A 22,241-nucleotide genomic window follows, 5' to 3' on the forward strand; every position below is an offset into this window, starting at 1 on the left:
ATTGGCCTACGCACATGGGCAATATCCTCGACCACAGTTACTCTATCTTCCGCGATGCATACAAAGCCCTCCCCAGGCCTCCCTCCCGACCACAACGTCATCTTGCTCCTACCGTCTTATAGGCATAAACTAAAACAAGATGTACCAGTGATGAAAACCATTCAACGCTGGTCCGACCAATCGGAAGCCACACTTCAAGATTGTTTTGATCACGTGGAGTGGAATATGTTCCGGTCAGCCTCAGAGAACCTATACGCTGACTTTATGAGTGCGTTTATAAAGAAGTGCATTGGAGATGTTGTACTCACTGTGACTATTAAAACCTACCCTAACCAGAAACCGTGGATGGATGACAGCATTCGTGCAAAACTGAAAGCGCAATCCACCGCATTTAACCATGGAAAGAGGTCTGGGAATATGACTGATTATAACAGTGTAGTTATTCCCTCCGCAAGGCAATCAAACAAGCAAAATGCCAGTACAGGTACAAGGTGAAGTCGCATTTCAACGGCTCAGACACGAGATGTATGTGGCAGGGTCTACAGGAAATCATGGACTTCAAAAAGAAAACCAGCCACGCCAAGATCACCGGACGTCAGGGTCTACAGGAAATCATGGACTTCAAAAAGAAAACCAGCCACGCCAAGATCACCGGACGTCAGGCTACCAAACAAACTAAACACCTTCTTTGCCTGCTTTGAGGATAATACAGTGCCACCGTTGCGGCCCACTACCAAGTACTGCACCTCCTTCTCTGTGGCTGAGTAAAGCATTTAAACGTGTTAACGCTCGCAAGGCTGCTGGCCTAGATGGCATCCCTCAGAGCATGCGCAGACCAGCTGGCTGGTGTGTTCACGGACATATTCAATCGGTTCCTATCCCAATCTGTTGCCCCACATGCTTCAAGATGGCTACCATTGTTCCTGTACCCAAAAAGGCAAAGATAACTGAACTAAATGACTACCACCCTGCAGCACTCACTTCTGTCATCATGAAGTGCTTTGTGAGACTAGTCAAGGATCATATCACCTCCACCTTACCGGACACCCTAGATCCACTTCAGTTTGCATACCGCCCCAAAAGGTCCACATACAACGCAATCGCCATCACACTGCACACTGCCCTATCCCATCTGGATAAACTGAAGAAATTTGTCTTGTCACCCAAAACCCTGACAAACCTTTACAGATGCACAATCGAGTGCATGCTGTCGGGCTGTATCAAAGCCTGGTACGGCAACTGCACCGGCCTCAACCGTAAGACTCTCCAGAGGGTGGTGCAGTATTCACAACGCATCACCGGGGGCAAACTACCTGCCCTCTGTGACACCTACAGCATCTAATGTCACAGGAAGGGAAAAAAGATCATCAAGGACATCAACCACCCGAGCCACTGCTTGTTCACACCGCTACCATCCAGAAGGCAAGGTCAGTACAGGTGCATCAAAGCTAGGACCGAGAGACTGAAAAACAACTTCTATCTCAAGCCCATCAGACTGCTAAACAGCAATTACTAGCTCAGAAAGGCTGCTGCCTACATTGAGACCCAATCACTGGCCACTTTAATAAGCAGATCACTAGCCACTTTATACAATGCCACATTTTAAATAAGGCCACTTTAAGAATGTTTACATATCTTACATTACTCATATCACGTGTATACAGTATTTTATACCATCTATTGCACCTTGACTATGCCTCTCGGCCATCGCTCATCCATATTCTTACATGTTCATATTCTCATTCACCCCTTTAGATGTGTGTGTGTTAGGTAGTTGTTTCGGGAATTGTTAGATTAATTGTTAGTTATTACTGCACTGTCATAACCTGAAGCACAAGCATTTCCCTACACTCTCATTAACATCTGCGAGCCATGTGTATGTGACAAATACAATTTTATTTTATTTTAACTGTTATTTTCGGGTTTGGTGTGGAATGGATCCACTGAGAGATGGAGACAATTCAGATTTCTGTTTGTTAATAGGGAACTGTCATATGCAGTGCTTCCCCTTTATTGATGCTAAATCTTTGCCACCACTCCAAAAAATATGATAAAATAAATTGATGTTATAATGTTTGAGCCACTCCAACAACGCTTTAATTTATCTTTCCGGTACACATTTAATTGTTTTGACTTATGTGCTCGATCAAGTTCTTATGGTACAATTGTTCCACAATTAACTTATTCTCTAAAAATATATCCAATTGTCATCATACTGTACGGGAAAGTCATCTCCAGGTGATTTTTCCCCCTAAGCTGTCAAAACTAAACGAAACAGTGTCCTACACTTCAGTCTGTGTGTTTTTTTTAACACAAAACCACTGTGCTACTTATTTGTTTGTACTTTGAATTTGTGTGAAACCTCATTAACACTTTACTTGACACCTAGTGTCATAACACGTTAAGACACAGTCATAACCATGTCATAATATGTCATAAAAGCTGACATAACTTGTCATACCCTGTCATAATATGGTCATAACACTGTTATGACCCATATATTTACACCTGTTGTGAAATAGATTGAGTTATTTTATGGCTGGTTATGATACCTACAAAAGAGTGTCAAAACCCACATTTTATTCCCCTCAAAAAATATGCCAAGAAGTATCTTTATTATTATTTTTTTTCTGAAATACTTTGTTGTTGTTGTAATGATTTCTTTAATTCATGTTTTTTTTATGACACTGTCATGAAGCATTATGACCGCCCTGTGTCACATTGGACTAAGAAAGAAGTCACGCCCTGACCAGGAACTCTGTTTTCTTTATATTTTGGTTAGGTGCTTGGTGTGTGTGACTTGGGTGGGTACGCTAGTTTTTGTATTGTCTAGGTTGTTTTGTATGTCTAGAGTTTTGTAGGTCTAGGTGATTTGTATGTCTATGGTGGCCTGATATGGTTCCCAATCAGAGGCAGCTGTTTATCGTTGTCTCTGATTGGGGATCATATTTAGATAGCCATTTCCCTTTGGTGTTTGTGGGATCTTGTCTATGTGTAGTTGCCTGTCAGCACTCATTTGTATAGCTTCATGTTTTGTTTTGTTATTTTGTTCAGTGTTCATTATTTTAATAAATAAGAATGTACGCATACCACGCTGCGCCTTGGTCCACTCCTTCATACGACAATTGTGACAAAATACTCTTTATGACACTGTAAAGAAGCATTATTACCATCATAATCATATAAGCCAGATAGGCCTATCACGTACATGCCCTTATATCAGTCATCAGTCAAAAATAGGGTGTCTGGTCCTGCTCCTGAAATATGCTCCTGCATTCATCCCAGTCCTCAGCAACAGAGGATTGGTACACGCACACTGGAATGCGCATTTACAATTATAATTTAATTTGGTAAAAAAATAAATAATAATATTCAACATAAACACGTAGGCCATGCTGTAATTGAACATTTTGCCTCGTGTGGTAGGCATTGTTGGTTTTGACACTCTTATATAGGTGTCATAATCAGCCGTGAAATAACTACTGTGGGAGGTTTTGTGGGTTTTGACACTCTTATGTAGGTGTCATAACCAGCGATAAAATAACTCAATGTATATCACAACAGGTCTAAATATATGTGTCATGACAGTGTTATGAACATATTATGACAGGTTATGTCAGCTGTTATGACATATTATGACATGGTTATGACATGTCATAAAGTGTTATGACACTTGGGTGTCAAGTAAAGTGCTACTGAAACCTCGGAGGCCATTGTGTTGTCTTTCACTGAACAAACATTATGCCCTCACAAACAGACAGAGATAAATGAAAACGGTGTGAAAGGGTTGTCATTCCTACCCCAGGAATGGGTTTGGGTGGTGTATTTAGACCCCCATTATGTGGTGGATCTGTTTCAGCACAACAGGACCTAACCAGGGAACTGTCAGAGGCCTGAGGAGACAAGCTCTCCGTATACTGAAATGTTTGATCAGATGAGCTGCACTCAATCTCCTCAAGGTCTTGTGTTAGTGCTCAACAACACTTCTCTCGTGGATTTCCTTTGTTTTCGTCAAGTACCCGAGGTCTCACTGTTTGACTTTCCATTATGTCGAAGTAGAAGTGTCACTAACTCGGTAGTGTTGTTTTTTGATTCAGTGCTTATGTATACAATCACTTAGTGCTGTATGCCGTACGAGTCGTATTTGTTTTCGCGTGAGCGTCACATATTGTTTTATGGTAGCTGTACCCAACTGCATATTGCTTTCTGAAAAGGTAAAAGAATGAGAGGCAACATATTGTTGCTTTGCAATTACATTTGATTTCCTTTTGGAATGATCTCTTGTATATTATCGCATTCACCTATACTCACAGATCAATTCTGGTTCAAATGTGCGTTGCCGGGTAAATTGAGAGAAATCACGCTCATTTCAATGTGGTTCTTCTTTGACCAAGCCACTTATCCACTTCGAGCTCACCAGGGCTCTCAAGCAGCACAACAGGCAGGATATTAGCACGGGGCTAACCTCACAGCCAACCCGTAATGACAGAGTTAATAACACTTGTCCCAGGAAACTGGGGGGCAGATGCAGGATGTATCTCTTTGTAAGTATGTTGTCAGTAACAAAGTTTGTGTGATTAGACGGGAGTTAAAGTGTAATTAAAAGAGTTTAAGTAGACATAGCACCATCTCAAGGGATCATGTTGCCTGTACCCTACCTTCGGGGGGGAAGCGAGGAGGAGGTTAATTAAATAAATGTCTGTGGGTTATTGAATGTGCTCTCTCCCGAGCAAAGTGGTGCCTTCTTCCAACCTGAGAGTAGAGGAAGACAGTTAATGACTCTGTTTTATAAAACCACTTTAGCTCTTACTTACGTCCCAGACAGTGTGAGGCTATTCTCTCCTTTCGTCCGCAAGGGAGATGGTCCCACCATTTTTCTCCCATCCATTAGCAAATTACCTGCCCCTCCCCTCTCTCTGCCATTAGATTAATTAATCTTCACTTGGAAAACAATGAAGTACTATTCCTCCTTTGTTGCAGGGCTGCGGGGAGATGGAGAGTGAAATTAGGGGTGACATGAAGAGGACCGGAAGACCTGAAGAGTATAATTCTCTGTAAAGAAACCAGCAAGGTCAGGTGATATTCTTATGAACGCCTAATTTACATCATTCATTCGTATAACCACTTTTAAACCATTATCAAATACTTTATTAACCATTAGTAAAATTTTATAAATATTCCTGCATGTACGTTTACATGTACAGTGCCTTGACGCTCACATAAAAACAAATACTACTCGTATGGCATACAGCACAAAGTGTTTGTATACATAAGCACTGAATCAAAAAACAACACTACCGAGTTAAAAACAACACTACTTCTACTTCGACATAATGGAAATTCAAACAGTGAGACCTTGTGTACAGAAAGTTTTCATACCCCTTGACTTATTACACATTTTGTTGTGTTACAGCCTAGATTTCTCTCTCTCATCAATCTACACACAAAACATCATAATGACAGTGAAAACATGTTTTTAGACATTTTTGAAAATGTATTGATAATACAGAAAGATCTCATTTACACACAGCACCAGTCAAAAGTTTGGACACACCTACTTATTCAAGGGTTTTTCTTTATTTGTACTATTTCTACATTGTAGAATAATAGTGAAGACATCAAAACTATGAAATAACACCAAAAATATATTTTTCCCTTTTTTCTAAATGTAGTAACCCAAAACGTGTTAAACAAATCAAAGTGTATTTTATATTTGAGCAATGGAGAACAAGCAATCTTCATGTCTTCTCACATATTTTCAATGGGATTCAAGTCTGGGCTTTGGCTGGGCCCCTCAATGACTTTCACATTCTTTGTTATGATGCTATTCCAGCATTGCTTGGCTGTATGTTTGGGGCCAATGTCCTGTTTCTAGTTCCTGTTGGAACATACAGTATATCTTCACCCCATGCTAAGGTCGTTTGAAATTTGAAGCAGGTTCTCATCAAGGATTTTCCTGTATTTGGCTCCATTCATTGTTCCCTCTATCCTTACTTGTCTCCCAGTCCCTGCATTGTAGTTATAGTGACATCTCACAGATTATCAAAGGACATTGGATGCGCCTGAGCTCTGGGAGTGTCATAGCAAAGGAGTGTGAAAACTTATGCAAATTAGATATTTATATTTCAGAGTGAAGCTTCATCAGAGTGCAAACAATCTTAGACTGGGGTGAAGATTTTACGTTCCAACAGGAGAATGGCACCAAGCATATAACCAAAGCAACACTGGAATGGCTTCAGAACAAAAATGTGAAAGTCCCCGAGTGGCTCAGCCAAAGCTCAGACTTGAATCCCATTGAAAATTTGTGGAACGACTTGAATATTGCTGTTCACCACCGCTCCCCTTCTAACTTAACACAGCTTGAGAAAATCTGCAAGGAAGAATGGGAGAAAATCCCCAAATCAACATGTGCAAAGCTGAAACAGACATACCCAAGATGAAAGTTGTAATCACCGCCAAAGGTGCACCTATGAATAATTGACTCATGGGTTTGAATATTATGTAAATGAGATGTTTCTTTTATTTCATTTTCAATATTTTTGCAAGAATTTCTAAACACATGTTTTAACTTAGTTATTTTGGGCTATTGCGTGTAGATGGTTGAAAAATTCAGGCTGTAACAACAAAATGTAGAATAAGTCAAGGGGTATACATTCTTTCTGAATGTGCTGTATGTAGTATATACCAAAAAAAAAAGCTTAAAAGACTCAGTTCACATGAGTACCACAACCAAAATACATGACCTATTCACTATCAAGTTATTCCAGCACATTGATCTTAGATACCTGCTGCAGTTTTGTTGGTTCACTTTGCTTTAAGCAAACCACTGGCCATGATGCTTATGATTCAAACCTGCTCAAACAACTGTGTGCTGGAATACAAATGTGTATTGTACATTTTGCCAATAGATCCCCAATTTCCTACTATACAAGTACGAAGCAGTGTACATAGAAATGCAAATTATTATTTAAATTTTCCCTAAGGTGCATCAGAAAAACAGAGTAAGCACACAGTCTTTGAGTGATCGGAATGTTCAACCAGTGTGTATGGGATAAATAAATACATTGATGAGACTTAATGGGGGGGTGGGTGGTGGGGGGGGGATAGATTAGGAAGAGAAATTCGTACTCTTGTCAGTTAAGCAATTCTGCCCTTGTGTGTTCCCAATGCTCCAGATTAATACGCAAACAAAATCTGCTGACTCACAGGATTATAGACCTTATGGACCTCCTCAATTTAATATGTCTCTATCTGTGTCAGTGTCTTTGATATCAGGGGTAATGCCCAACTAAAGAATCCAATCTCTCCAGATTAGTGTGTGAATTTGTTTACACCATCTGCCTTTTCTGTAATTTCATGTATACCATAATCGGATGGACATGGCTGTTGTGTGTCGTACGGACTTCTCACCCAAAATCTCTTCCACGTCGATGTATGAATTAGGTCTTGTTATGTGTTTACCATCTCCATGTGTTTACATTGGCACAACGGTGGATATTATGTATATGGCATGCCAGTGACAGGTTGATTTTTAATGTCACGTGTCTTGTCCTGGAGGCAGAACTGAGTGATTTCCCCTTAGATAGACCAGCTGCAAAGTCAAAATTGGCTATATTTTCAAATGATCTGAAAACAAAAATGTGGTCTTAATGTAAGATTAGGGCTAGGCATTAGGCTTAGCAGTGCTGTTAAAGTTAGGGTTAGGTTTTGGGATAGTGGGCAGCATTTTCACTTTTGGATGAATAGCGTGCCCAGAGTGAACTGCCTCCTACTCTGTCCCAGATGCTAATATATGCATATTATTATTGGTATTGGATAGAAAACACTCCGAAGTTTCTAAAACTGTTTGAATGATGTCTGTCAGTATAACAGAACTCAAATGGCAGGAGAAAACCTGAGAAAAATCCAACCAGGAAGTGGGACATCTGAGGTTTGTAGTTTTTCAAAGCTTGGCCTACCGAGTACACATTGAGATATGGATGAGCTTTCACTTCCTAGGGCTTCCACTAGATGTCAACCGTATTTTGAAACTTGAATGAGGATTCTACTATAAAGGAGGGGCTCATGAGACCTGTGTGAGTCAGTGGTCTGGTATAGTACCTCGGTCTCATGACGCGCTCCCGACAGAGTTACCTCGCGTTCCATTGCTTTTTCTGAAGACAAAGGAATTCTCCGGTTGGAACATTATTGATTTTTATGTTAAAAACATCCTAACGATTGATTCCATACATTGTTTGACATGTTTCTAAAGGACTGTAATGGAACTTTTCGAGTTTTTGTCTGGATGAAATGCTCGTGCCTCATGAAGATGGATAACTGGGCTGAACACGCTAACAACAAGTGGCTATTTGGACATAAATGATGGAACTTTATGGAACAAATCAGTAATTTATTGTCGAACTTGGATTACTGGGAGTGCCTTCTGATGAGGATTATCAAAGGTAAGTGAATATTTATGGTGTTGTTTCTAATTTTGTTGATTCCAAAATTGCGGCTATTCCTTTGACTGTTTTGGGTTCTAAACTCAGATTCTCAGATTACGTTTTTCTGAAATCTGACACAGCGGTTGCATTAAGGAGAAGTCTATCTTTAATTCTGTGAATAACACTATATTTTATCAATGTTTATTATTAGTATTTCTGCAAAATGACCGGATGTTTTGGAATCAAACCATTACTGTAAACTGAGATTTTGGGATATAAATATGCACATTATCGAAAGAAAAAAAACTACATGTATTGTATAACATGATGTCCTATGAGTGTCATCTGATGAAGATCATTAAAGGTTAGTGATTCATTTGATCTATATTTCTGCTTTTTGTGACTCCTATCTTTGGCTGGAAAAATGGCTGTGTTTTTTTTTTACTTGGCGGCGATCTAACATAATCATATGTTGTGCTTTAGCTGTAAAGCATTTTTGAAATCGGGCATGATGGGTAGATTAACAAGATGTTTATCTTTCATTTGCTGTATTAGACTTGTTAATGTGTGAAAGTTACATATTTCTAAAAAATATTTTTGAATTTCGCGCACTGCCTTTTCAGCGGAATGTTGTTGAGGTGTTTCGCTAGCGGAACCCCTGCGCTACAAAGGTTAAACCACTCTGCAGAGCTGCATCCAAAACAAGAGTCATGATAAAAAATGCAAACCTCACGACCGAATTGTCTCTTAATTGTTTTAGCTAAATTCTCAATTAAGGGCATGTGAATATATGAAAGGGCTACAATATATAACATTGTATTTCAAGACATTTACATTTACATTTAAGTCATTTAGCAGACGCTCTTATCCAGAGCGACTTACAAATTGGTGCATTCACCTTATGACATCCAGTGGAACAGCCACTTTACAATAGTGCATCTAAATCTTTTAAGGGGGGTGAGAAGGATTACTTTATCCTATCCTAGGTATTCCTTAAAGAGGTGGGGTTTCAGGTGTCTCCGGAAGGTGGTGATTGACTCCGCTGTCCTGGCGTCGTGAGGGAGTGTGTTCCACCATTGGGGAGCCAGAGCAGCGAACAGTTTTGACTGGGCTGAGCGGGAACTGTACTTCCTCAGTGACCATAGCACTACAGGCTTTTACCAGATATGTCACTTTCACATGTGCTATTAACCCTTTCACACTACCATCACATGAGTGTTATCATTCTACAGTGGTCCCTGAAGCGTATGATCACACCAGTGTGATTAGAACGCTTATTTAGAACGCTTATTTAGAATGTTGCGTCATTCGAAACTGGCCAATCAGCATTTGAGCTGGCCATACTTTTTTTCAGAAACTATTAACACAAACACAGCCCTCACAAAGTTATGTGCAGAATGTGAGCAGTTTATTTTTGGATGCAATGTTCAGATATTCACAGAGTAATTATATAGCATAACACAATCATCTAAACTGGAAAAATGTAGACTACATTTGTCCTAGCGCTAACTGAGGAAAAATTGACGCAACACAAGCAGTCATATTTGTATAACTCTCGGCTAACGAACTACAATATGAATTAGCTAGTAGCAAGTACTATTTATAATTCATCACATCATGGGTGAGCTCACCATTTATTGAAATAATTGAATAAAACACTTTCTAGAAATCGAAAGTAATCCGACGATTAGTTTCAGCGTGCCGACATGCTTTCTTTCCTCACAGAAACCAAAGATGTTTATAGTATGCATTTTGAAGCGGAATGTTGTCTTCCATCGTTCATATCCCACCATTCACTTCCTGAAGTTCTCAAGAAATGAGTGAACCCTTACTCACCTCATTCTTTTATAGCATCTTTGGTCCGACAGACAATTACGTGAAACCCAGAATGCATTGTATGTCAACAAACATGGCTCCAAACACATAGCTGGAATTAGCTTAACTCATCATAATAAATATAACCTTCAAAAAAGTATTTTACACACATGTGCCCATTACAATCTATGCATGATTTGTCACCGTTACTTGAAAACATAATAAAACAGTAAATATATCAATAATTACCACACAAAACATTTTCTGATAGTGATTTATTGATACAAATGGCACGTGCCGGCAGTCAATCACGTAACCTCTCACTCCCGCTCTGAGCCATTCAGTGTTCTTATGTATGTAGCTAGTGAGCTAAGCTGTAGCATTAGCAATGTCTTTTAAGAAGCAGACAATTAACAAACGCGGAAATTCTGGATATTTTTTTTTACAATTCTGACAATGAGTCTTGAGTATGAAAGTCAGGAATTCACCCCTCCTGGCCATGCTGTTTGCTTTGATGAGTCCCAGTCTGGAGTGCAACGCCCCTTACCATTTACATCTGAGGTAGAGTGCTTCAAGTTGTTTCTGACAGAGGAGCTGGTGGGGGACATAGTAGAGACCAATCGCTATGCCTTGGAGCTACAGGAGAAGAGAGCCAGGAGTCGGGGGGACAACCACAATCATTGAAATGTATACCTTCCTGGTGACAGTCCTCATGGGGATAGTAAAGAAGAACTCCCTAAGAGAATACTGGAGCACAGAGCCTATATTTGCAACTTCTTTCTTTGCCACCCTCTTTTTCCAAGACCGCTATCTAGTTCTACTGCGATGACTGCATTTCATCAACAATGCTATTGCCGTCCTGAATGACCCGCTATACAAAATAAGAAATGTCAACAGCTGGCAGTAAAGTGGCAAACGAGACATCCATGTCCTCTCCACTGTCCATACAGCAACCATAAGAAGGTGGACCACCCGAGGGGAGAGAGAAATATCAAACCCAACTGCGTGCTTGACTATAACCTCCAAATGGGGGCAGTGGATAAGGCGGACATTATTAACAGCTTTGTAGAATGCACTCAGAAAACAACCAAGTGGTACAAGAGTGGTACTATTATAATGTAATAAGGCACTTACTTTGAAAGAAACTCACACATTTCTAAAGTTATTATTGGTAACGAAAACAACTATGACTGCGATGCAGGCAAGAGACGGAACATGTCTTGAACTGCACAAACAATTGGGAAGAGTTTGGGGATTTTTTTCCGGGTCAGAAATGTACAAAAAATGTATTGGTCCGCAAAAGTAAAAATGACTACTTTCATGTGAATGAATGAGGCGGAACACACCTCAAATCAAACTGTTCTTAGAAAATAAAAAACTTGTCAGAAAATAATTTGAAATTGACAAGTTGAAAACAGCCTATGAATAAAAACAAGCTGCATGCCTTGGTTTGAGGGCAGTGCAGATTAAATGTACTGTTGTGTAACAATCACATTCTGTTCTAACATCACGGGCATAAAAAAAACTCACGCTGGGGCGACCTTTAGAGATATTTGGAACTCACGCATGAAAGGGTTAATATGTTAGGAGTTAACAAAAAAATAAAAAATTATCTCATGTTGCTTCTTTTCTTTACTACCCCAGTACTAAGCTTTTATAACAACTACTAGTGTTTATACCTTATCTGGTGTAATACTTTCTACAATGAGAACATATTTTATAGTGCATCATGTCTTATTTTTGTCTTGTGCTATCACAGTTTGTTTTTCAGAAAACGGCATGTTACATCATGTACATAGTTTTTTTCCCATTGTGTGGAACTGTGGTTAATAGGGCATTGAGGTAGACTTGTGAATAGTGTGTCACTGGTTTAAATACAGGATAAAGACATTACCCATAAAACCTTAAGCATCAAACTGTACCAGCAGCCTTACCACAGTTGGGCGTAAGCGGTGTTCTAGCAGTGGCTGTTTTTTCCAATGAGATGGTTATATGCTGTACTTTAGCTTAAGCTCCCAAACATTTTTGAAAATCCGAAGGTGCAGTAGCTGTATATCTCATGTCTGATGCAGAGACATGTTTAAAATACTCTGAAATCATAAATGCTCAAAAGTTAAATGTAATACTTTCATTTTGTGCAGTTGTTATTTATTAGGGTCCATTGAAATGGTTATTTACCATAATTCATATAATATGCATTCAAAACAAGTGCAGTAAGTGTAAATCTTATATCTGAATTACTTTAGAAACATTTTCAAATGCTCTGAAATCTCAAATTCTCAAAATAAAATGTAATACTTAAATTCTGTATGTGTGGTTTGGGATGATAATCCACACGACTGGCACAGTATACCCGGGAATGCAGGGGAAGCCTAAGAATGCTTACAGTGCCTTGCAAAGGTATTTTAAATGGATTTCATAAAATGGACATACACAAAATAGTCCAAATTGGTGAAGTGAAATGAAAAAACAACAACTTTTTCCCAAAGAATTATAGAAGAGTAAAAACAGAGAAGTGGTGTGTGCATATGTATTCACCCCCTTTCCTATGAAGCCCCTAAATAAGATCTGGTGCAACCAATTACCTTCAGAAGTCACATAATTAGTTAAATAAAGTCCACCTGTGTGCAATCTAAGTGTCACATGATCTGTCACATGATCTCAGTATATATACACCTGTTCTGAAAGGCCTCAGCGTCTGCAACACCACTAAGCAAGGGGCACCACCAAGCAAGCAGCACCATGAAGACCAAGGAGCTATCAGGGACAAGGTCAGGGACAAGGTGTGGAGAAGTACAGATCAGGGTTGGGTTATAAAACAACATCCAAAACTTTGAACATCTCACGGAGCACCATTATATCCATTATAAAAAAATGGAAAGAATATGGCACCACAACAAACCTGCCAAGAGAGGGCCGCCCACCAAAACTCACAGACCAGGCAAGGGGGACATTAATCAGAAAGGCAACAAAGAGACCAAAGATAACCTCAAAGGAGCTGCAAATCTCCACAGCGGCGATAGAGAATCTGTCCATAGGATCACTTTAAACTCCACAGAGCTGGGCTTTACGGAAGAGTGGCCAGAAAAAAATAACCAAATATGTTTGGTGCATGTGGGAGACTCCCCAAATATGGAAGAAGGTACTCTGGTCAGATGAGACTAAAATTGAGCTTTTTGGCCATCAAGGAAAATGCAATGTCTGGCGCAAACCCAACAGCTCTCATCATCCTGAGAACCTCATCCCCACAGTGAAGCATGGTGGTGGCAGCATCATGCTGTGGGGATGTTTTTCATAGGCAGAGACCGGGAAACTGGTCAGAATTGAAGGTATGATGGATGGCGCTAAATACAGGGAAATTTTTGAAGGAAACCTGTTTCCGTCTTCCAGAGATTTGAGACTGGGACAATGACCCTAAGCATACTGCTAAAGCAACACTCGAGTGGTTTAAGGGGAAACATTTAAATATCTTGGGATGGCCTTGTCAAAGCCCAGACCTCAATCAAATTGAGAGTCTGTGGTATGACTTAAATATTGCTGTACATCTGGGGAACCGATCCAACTTGAAGGAGCTGGAGCAGTTTTGCCGGTGGCTAGATGTACCAAGCTTACAGAGACCTACCCCAACTGACTTGCAGCTGTAATTGCTGAAAATGTGGCTCTACAAAGTATTGACTTTGGGGGGGGGGGGGCACTGTATGCTACATTAATCTGTCTAGGAGAAAAAAATTATTTAAGTTTTATGGCTGAGTTTTAGCATTGAATGCACTGTGTAAAAATTACCTCAGATTACAAATCAGTTTAGATATGTGTCCCAATTGGCGCCTTATTCCATCCCAAATGGTGCCCTATTCCCTATAAAGTGCACTACTTTAGACCATGACCCATAGGGCTCTGGTCTAAAGTAGTGTTCTATATAGGGAATAAGCTTTCATTTTGTACACACTTTCAAGGCTTTGCTGCCTTCCATTTCCAGGAATGCTGATCTGAGATTGGTTACTGTACATATGCAATATACAGTACTAGGCAATACAAAGCTTATTTTTAGACTGTGCCCAGAATATGAGAAAAGTAATGAAAGCAGTAGAATTAGATTTTATACTAGTTTATGAGATGAGAGTGAATGCAAAACTGCAGACTGCTTAGATAATCATCAAATAGCACATATGGGAATCCAATTGACAAACTGCCTGGGGTGAAATATGTTTTAAATTGGTTTTAAAAATTGGGCCCTTTTTCGCAAATAAAAAAATATTAAGTTTGCGTTTCAAATGGATTATTCTCCGTTAATGGTCCACAGTTTAAGTGGAATGTTTTCCATTGCGCAACTTTGATCACAGACAATAATGGATTGAGTAGTAGATATGAGAATGGATAGAACGCCACAATATAGCAGCTGGTTGCCGAATCATCTATATAAGGAGTTCTTATAGAGATGTATTTAATTATAAGATTTGCATTCAGACTGTCCAAGTGGCAATGCCTGCAAACCAAGGGGAAAGGGAAATGCGGATGCATCGATAAGAGCTGTTATGGAGAAATTGTGATAATGAGAATATAAATAATTGTTTATTGTATGTTGCGGTGCAATTGTATGTGGATATACTGTACATTATCAGCACATGGTAAATAAGATAATAGGGAAAAGGAAGCATGTTATAAAACATATATTATTACATTCATATTCTGTTTACATTTTGCAGTGTGCAGATAGTCAAATGCACTCTTTGGAAGTAGAAAGACAAAAGACTTTTGTGCAACAGAAATCAATTGAAAAACAGTGCACTCAGCATATAGGGATGACATCCGTGCAGGACAATTGGTTGATTACTATAACAACATTCAATTTAAGTAGTGTACAACGCTGTATATCAAAAATGGTTTATTCCAATGGAAAATAAATAATAAATATAGCTGCGAGCAGCAATGAACGGGGTTCACAGGATCACAGAAAGGACGCAAGATCAGTTGCATAACAAAGCAAGCACTCTGTTCCTACATGATAATCTTCCTTTACAATATGTGCAATCAGTGAAAGCATTACCATGTTTATCTCTCAATCAGATGTTTTGAAAGTAACATTGATGCATTCAAAGATGGCCAAGCTATACTAGTAGATGCATATTAGCACATGCAAAAATATGAACCATAGGACCAAATGTGGAATGTTGGCCCATTGTACATTTCTTAACTTAGTTTGAGAAAAGCTAAGGTAGTGTCCGGGCTAACACGGTTATTATTAATAAACTGCAATTACCTTTGTAAGTTTAAACCACGTAAACTTTCTCACAAGAGAGCATTAAGTCCGGATTGATCATGGTTGTGTGGTGCAATACGTTTAATCGGCGCATGTTATCTGTTGCTTTTACTGATTTTCTATCTGTAAAGACGATACAGGGAAGTATTTTGTTTTTACATCTTTAGACACTGATGGTGTATAGCGCTAGCAGTGCAGTTTCTTGGAGAAAGATGAAGATGTGTTATGTAGAGTGTGGACCCTTCCAATATTTCACCTTATTTCGTCATTGTTAAGCAAGCAAGGTTAACCTCTCTAGGGTAGGTGAGACGCTAACGTCCCACCAGGCCAACATCCAGTGAAACTGCAGAGAGCTAACATTCTAAATACACCATTTGTTATAGTAAACATTCTTGTAAATAGTTTTGACTCCCAGGCGGAAGACATGTTTCTGATGGCGAGGATGCCATGCTGGATTGGTAAGTCCTAATGCTAATGTCATTGTTTGAAATTAATAATATCAAATATTATTAATTTGAGATTTTTGGGGGGATTTTCTTATTTTATTTGCAATATATAAAAATATAATCTGTAATGAAATGTGTAAAGTACACATTGGCTATTGTGTGTGTGTGATATATTTTTAAAATTTATTTTACATAAACATGGCATGGAACAGCCCTTCACCACTTCACCATAGTGATTATGTTACCTGTACTCTCTCTCTCATATATATATATATATTTATTTTACGTGTTGATACAGGGCTCATACGTGAAAGTATTGTTACTGATTTTTAAAAATCTTTCACAGTGGCAGTGATTCTGATTATGAGCCACCAATGTCAAGGTGTCCATCTCCCTCTGAAGCTGGTTCATCCAGCTGGACCCGCACTGTCTCCGGCTCCACACCTACCTGGCCATCAAGAGATGTGAAGTCAGTGACAAAGACGCGGCGGTGTGGAGGAGAGAAACCTGCAGACAGAGGGCCAGATGGCCGTTGGCACACTGTGTTAGAAGATGATGTGGAACCAAATCCACCCGTTTTTAGACCCAAAAGGCAGCCAGGACCTCAACAAGACATGACTGCAAAGTACAGCCCCCTTCAACTTTTTCAAATGTTTTTCACCTCGTCAGTTGTTTATTCCCTGGTGTCGAACACCAATAAGTACGGGGCTAAGAAGCAGGCAGGAAAGAAAGAGGCATGGAAAACCATTTCCATGTCAGACCTTTTCTGCTACTTTTCAATGGTCATTTACATGGGGCTGGTGAAGTTGAAAACTCCAAGGGACTACTGGAAAACGTCAGCTCTCGATCAACTGCCTTTCCCCATGACTGTCATGTCTTGTAAAAGGTTTCTGACTATCTCACGGGCGCTTCACATCAGTGACCCAGAAGTTGATGGGGAGAATGACAAGAAGAGAGGCACATAGGCTGTGCAAAATCAAACCTCTATACCCCAACATCGTTGAGGCCTGCAAGACTTATTTTGGGCCCGCCCAGAACCTGTCCATCGATGAGAGGATGATAGCCTCAAAGGCTAGAATCAGCCTCAAACAATACATGCGTATCAAACCAACCAAATGGGGTTACAAACTGTTTGTTTTGGCTGATTCTGTGTGTGCCTACACTTGCAATTTTTTGGTTTATGAGGGGAAAAACAGTTTCTAGCGGTAATGGACTGAGTTATGATTCCGTTATGGAGTTATTGGATTTTCAACTGCTGGGGAAGAGCTACAAACTGTTTGTGGACAACTTCTACAGAAGCCCTACCCTGTTTACAGGGCTGAGGAAGTGGGATGTGTGGGCTTGTGGCACCATTCGGACCAACAGAGTGGGCTTTCCAAAGACAAAGATGAACGTCATGCCTAAGCTGGCTGAGCGGGGTACCATACGATGAATCCGTGAAGATGGCCTGCTCTTTGTGAAGTGGATGGATACCAGAGAGGTGGTCATGTGCTCCAGTATCCACAAGTCCTTCAGTGGAGATCACGTCGTCAGGCGTGTGAAGGATGGTGCCGGGGCATGGACCACAAAAAATGTCCCCATTCCAGCTGCTGTGAAGGACTAAAGCAAGAGCAAGGGAGGTGTGGCCCTGTCAGATGTGCTGATAGGATACTCCAATGTTCTCCACAAGACCATGAAATGGTCATTTCATTGACATTGCTGTGGTGAATGTCTTCATCCTCCAGAAGGAAATGGCTAAGAGCTGTGGACAGCCCCCCATCTCACAGCTAGCCTTCAGGGAGCTGCTCATCCAGGAGCTTGCTAGCTACATCAAGTCCACTGTAGCACCTTCTGTCCCCTCTACCTCTGTCCCTTCTGCTCCAACGAGTGGTGTTCACCTGCCCAGATTCATCTCTGCAGGCATGAATGTGCCTCAGGTTCAAAAAGGGCACAGTAGGGAGACGTCGTTGTGCCCTTTGTCACAGGAAATGCCCCATCACCTGCACCACCTGTTCAGTAAGCCTTTGCTTTACAGCAGAAAGAGACTGCTATGGGCCATGGCACCAGCAGCACAATATTGTGTAGAGGACTGAGGGTCTTCACAATATTGTAAATTGAAAATATGTAAATAGTTACATTGTTTGTTTTATTATTATTATTATATTTTTTTATATATGTATTTATTTCTATATTTATATATATATATATATATATATATATAAATTGGGGTGTGTGTGTTAAAATAGCATTTATGTTATTTCCTTCAAAATGTATCACTGTAGCAATTCGGCCATTTGGGTACATTTGTGTGGGACACCTGGGTGACTTCATGCTCAATGTCATGTAGCTCGCTCATTTTTTAAGTTATCTGTCCAAAACTTTTCTCAGTTATTGTTGCCGTCTTATGTTCTTTATTCAAATCATCCACAGCATCTGTATGTTACGCTGTTCTTGGTCATTTGAAATATGATGCAGCAACAATAAAAAACAGAAAACATATGTTTATTTCCTTGTATTTTCTTCTACCAGATCAATTGTGTTATATTCTCCTACATTCAATTTACATTTCCACAAAATTCAGAGTGTTTCCTTTCAAATGATACCAAGAATATGCATATCCTTGCCTCTGGGCCTGAGCTACAGGCAGTTTGATTAGGGTATGTCTTTAGGCGGAAGGGGGGTGTACCCCAAAGAAGTTAACCAAACCCACTCTACTTCTCTTGTGGCGGTGCATTCAATCTAAAAGGTTCCCTCAAGCCTCTTCCTCTTTCAACTGAGCTCCAGCAAGCTTTTATTTTCCATCTTTCTTTCTCTCTTTGACTTCTGCTCGTATCTTTCCTCAGAGGAAAAAAACACTCAAAAACATGAAACCCAAATGCAAATTCTGCCAGGTGCAACAACTTCATACCATGATAGAACATTGTAAGGGGATCTTTGAGGAAGCAAAGGGACTTTTAATTAACAAGCCCTTTATTGATCTGTGGACAAAACAGATGTTAATTATGTGAGCAAAGGCATTTAATTGAGGGAGTGAACCAGGGTCCCTGCTCGCTAGGCTAATACTTGCTCAAGAATGAGGAGAATTTGATTGAGTTCAGTGCCGCCAGGTTGAAGCCGGTGTACAAATGATCCTTCAACCAATGGGCTGGAGGTTCCTCAGCTCTCTCTCTCGTTTCGTTTTCCTTCTCTCTTACACACTCACTCTTGTTCTCTCTCACTCGAAAAATAAATTGCATTGCTCTCCTTCTGTTTTTCAACTGCCAATGTACAGCCTGTGTCTTTTTTGCCTTTTCTAGTATTGTCACGTCCTGACCTTAGAGAGCCTTTTTATGTCTCTATTTTGGTTTAGTCAGGGTGTGATTTGGGTGGGCATTTTATGTTCTTTATTTCTTTCTTTCTGGCCGACTGTGGTTCCCAATCAGAGGCAGCTGTCTTTCATTGTCTCTGATTGGGGACCATACTTAGGCAGCACTTTCCCTCCTTCGGTGTGGGATCTTGTTCTTTGTTTGTGTGCAGGTAGTTTGCACTACAAAGCTGTGTAGGCGTTAATGTTTATTATTTTCTGAAGTTTCACTTTGTTAATAAATTATGTGGAACTCAAAGAACGCTGCGCCTTGGTCTCATTCTTTCGACGACACCCGTTACAGGTATTGCTTTACTGGCATATTTTATGACATCACATGTACATGAAGGCTACAACTGACAGACACGGACTAACTAATTAGGAGTGAGTCTGGCAGAACATAGAGTTGAAGTCGGAAGTTTACATATACCTTAGCCAAGTACATTTAAACTCAGCTTTCACAATTCCTGACATTTAATCGCAGTAAAAAATCCCTGTTTCAGGTCAGTTAGGATCACCACTTTATTTTAAGAATGTGAAATGTCAGAATAATAGTAGAGTGATTCGGGTTTGTAGGCCTCCTTGCTCCCACATGTTTTTTTCAGTTCTGCCCACAAATTGTATACGGGATTGAGGTCAGGGCTTTGATGGCCACTCCAATACCTTGACTTTGTTGTCCTTAAGCCATTTTTCCACAACTTTGGAAGTATGCTTGAGATCATTGTCCATTTGGAAAAGCCATCTGCGACCAAGCTTTAACTTCCTGACTGATGTCTTGAAATGTTGCTTCAATATATCCACATAATTGTCCTACCTCATGATGCCATCTATTTTGTGAAGTGCACCAGTCCCTCCTGCAGCAAAGCACCCCAACAACACGATGCTGCCACCCCCGTGCTTCACGGTTGGGATGGTGTTCTTCTGCTTGCAAGCCTCCCCCTTTTTCCTCCAAACATAACGATGGTAATTATGGCCAAACAGTTCTATTTTTGTTTAATCAGACCAGAGGACATTTCCCCAAAAAGTTTGATCTTTGTCCCCATGTGCAGTTTCAAACCGTAGTCTGGCTTTTTTTAATGGCGATTTTGGAGCAGTGGCTTCTTCCTTGATGAGCGGCCTTTCAGGTTATGTCAATATAGGACTCTTTTTACTGTGGGCATAGATATTTTTGTGCCTGTTTCCTCCAGCATCTTCACAAGCTTCTTGGCTGTTGTTCTGGGATTGCACTTTTCACACCACAGTACATTAATCTCTAGGAGACAGAACGCGTCTCCTTCCTGAGCGGTATGATGGCTGCATGGTCCCATGGTGTTTTTACTTGCGTACTATTGTTTGTACAGATGAACTTGGTACCTTCAGGCATTTGTAAATTGCTCCCAAGGATGAACCAGACTTGAAGAGGTCTCCAATTATTTTTTGAGGTCTTGGTGGATTTCTTCTGATTTTCCCATGATGTCAAGCAAAGAGACACTGAGTTTGAAGATAGGCCTTGAAATACATCCAGTTACACCTCCAGTTGACTCAAATGATGTCAATTAGCCTATCAGAAGCTTCTAAAGCCATGATTTTCCCAAGCTGTTTAAAGGCACAGTCAACATTGAAGGTCCCCAAGGACACACTGGCCTCCATCATTCTTAAATGGAAGACGTTTGGAACCACCAATTCTCTTCTTAGAGCTGGCTGCCCGGCCAAACTGAGCAATTGGGGAGAAGGACAACCATCTTTGCAACACTCCACCAATCAGGCCTTTATGATAGAGTGACCAGAGTGTAGCACTTCTCAGTAAAAGGCACATGACATCCTGCTTGGAGTTTGCCAAAAGGTACCTAAAGACTCTCAGACCATGAGAAACAAGATTCTCTGGTCTGATGAAACAAAGATTGAACTCTTTGGCCTGAATGCCAAGTGTCAAATCTGGAGGAAAACTGGCACCATCCCTATGGTGAAGCATGGTGGTGGCAGTATCATACTGTGTGGATGTTTTTCAGCATCAGGGACTGGGAGACTAGTCAGGATAGAGGGAAAGAGATCCTTGATGAAAACCTGCTCCAGAGCACCTAGGGTGTCAGACTGGGGCAAGTGACCAAGCAGATACCTGGTCTCTATATTATCTGGAATCCATATATCCTGAGGATGCATTTATTGTAGCTGTGGATTTTAACAAAGCTAATTTAATAACAAGTTTACCTAAATTCAACCAGCACATTGATTGTTGTACCCGCTTGAGCAAAACATTAGACCACTGCTATTCTAACTTCTGCGATGCATATAAGGCCCTCCCCCTCCCATCTTGTTGCTCCCTTCCTATAGGCAGAAACTAAAACAGGTTGCTCCCCTGCTTCGGTCTATTCAACACTGGTCTGACCAATTGGATTCCACGCTTCAAGATTGCTTCGATCACGTGGACTGGGATATGTTCCGGGTAGCCTCAGACAATAACATTGACATATACACTGAAAAAAGCAGCTTCTATCAAGGCCATCAGATTGTTAAACACTCATCACCAACATAGAGAGGCTGCTGCCAACATACAGACTCAAATCCCTGGCCACATTAATAAATGGATTTAATAATGTTATCACTAATCACTTTAAAGAATGTCCCTTTAATGTTTACATATCCTACATTACTCAACTCATACAGTTGAAGTCGGAAGTTTACATACACTTAGGTTGGAGTCATTAAACTCGTTTTTCAACCACTCCACAAATGTCTTGTTAACACACTATAATTTTGGCAAATCGGTTAGGACATCTACTTTGTGCATGACACAAGTAATATTTCCAACTATTGTTTACAGACAGATTATTTAATTTATAATTCACTATCACAATTCCAGCGGGACAGAAGTTTACATACACTAAGTTTACTGTGCCATTAAACAGTTTGGAAAATTCCAGAAAATGATGTCATGGCTTTAGAAGCTTCTGATTGCTAATTGCTTGCTAATTGACGTCATTTGTGTCAATTGGAGGTGT

General features: G+C 40.2%; 1 protein-coding gene across 2 annotated transcripts in view; it reads left to right on the forward strand.

Annotated features, from left to right (window-relative positions):
* LOC118389370 (cadherin-22-like) overlaps positions 1 to 22,241 on the forward strand; it is a 287,048-nt gene that overhangs the window by 70,856 nt on the left and 193,951 nt on the right. For both annotated transcript variants that reach the window (XM_052527250.1, XM_052527251.1), the window contains exon 2: positions 4,981 to 5,071. The gene's annotated coding sequence lies outside the window, so the exon portion shown is untranslated. The remainder of the gene's footprint in view (positions 1 to 4,980; positions 5,072 to 22,241) is intronic.

This window comes from Oncorhynchus keta, chromosome 10 (genome assembly GCF_023373465.1).
Source record: "Oncorhynchus keta strain PuntledgeMale-10-30-2019 chromosome 10, Oket_V2, whole genome shotgun sequence".
NCBI lineage: Eukaryota > Metazoa > Chordata > Actinopteri > Salmoniformes > Salmonidae > Oncorhynchus > Oncorhynchus keta.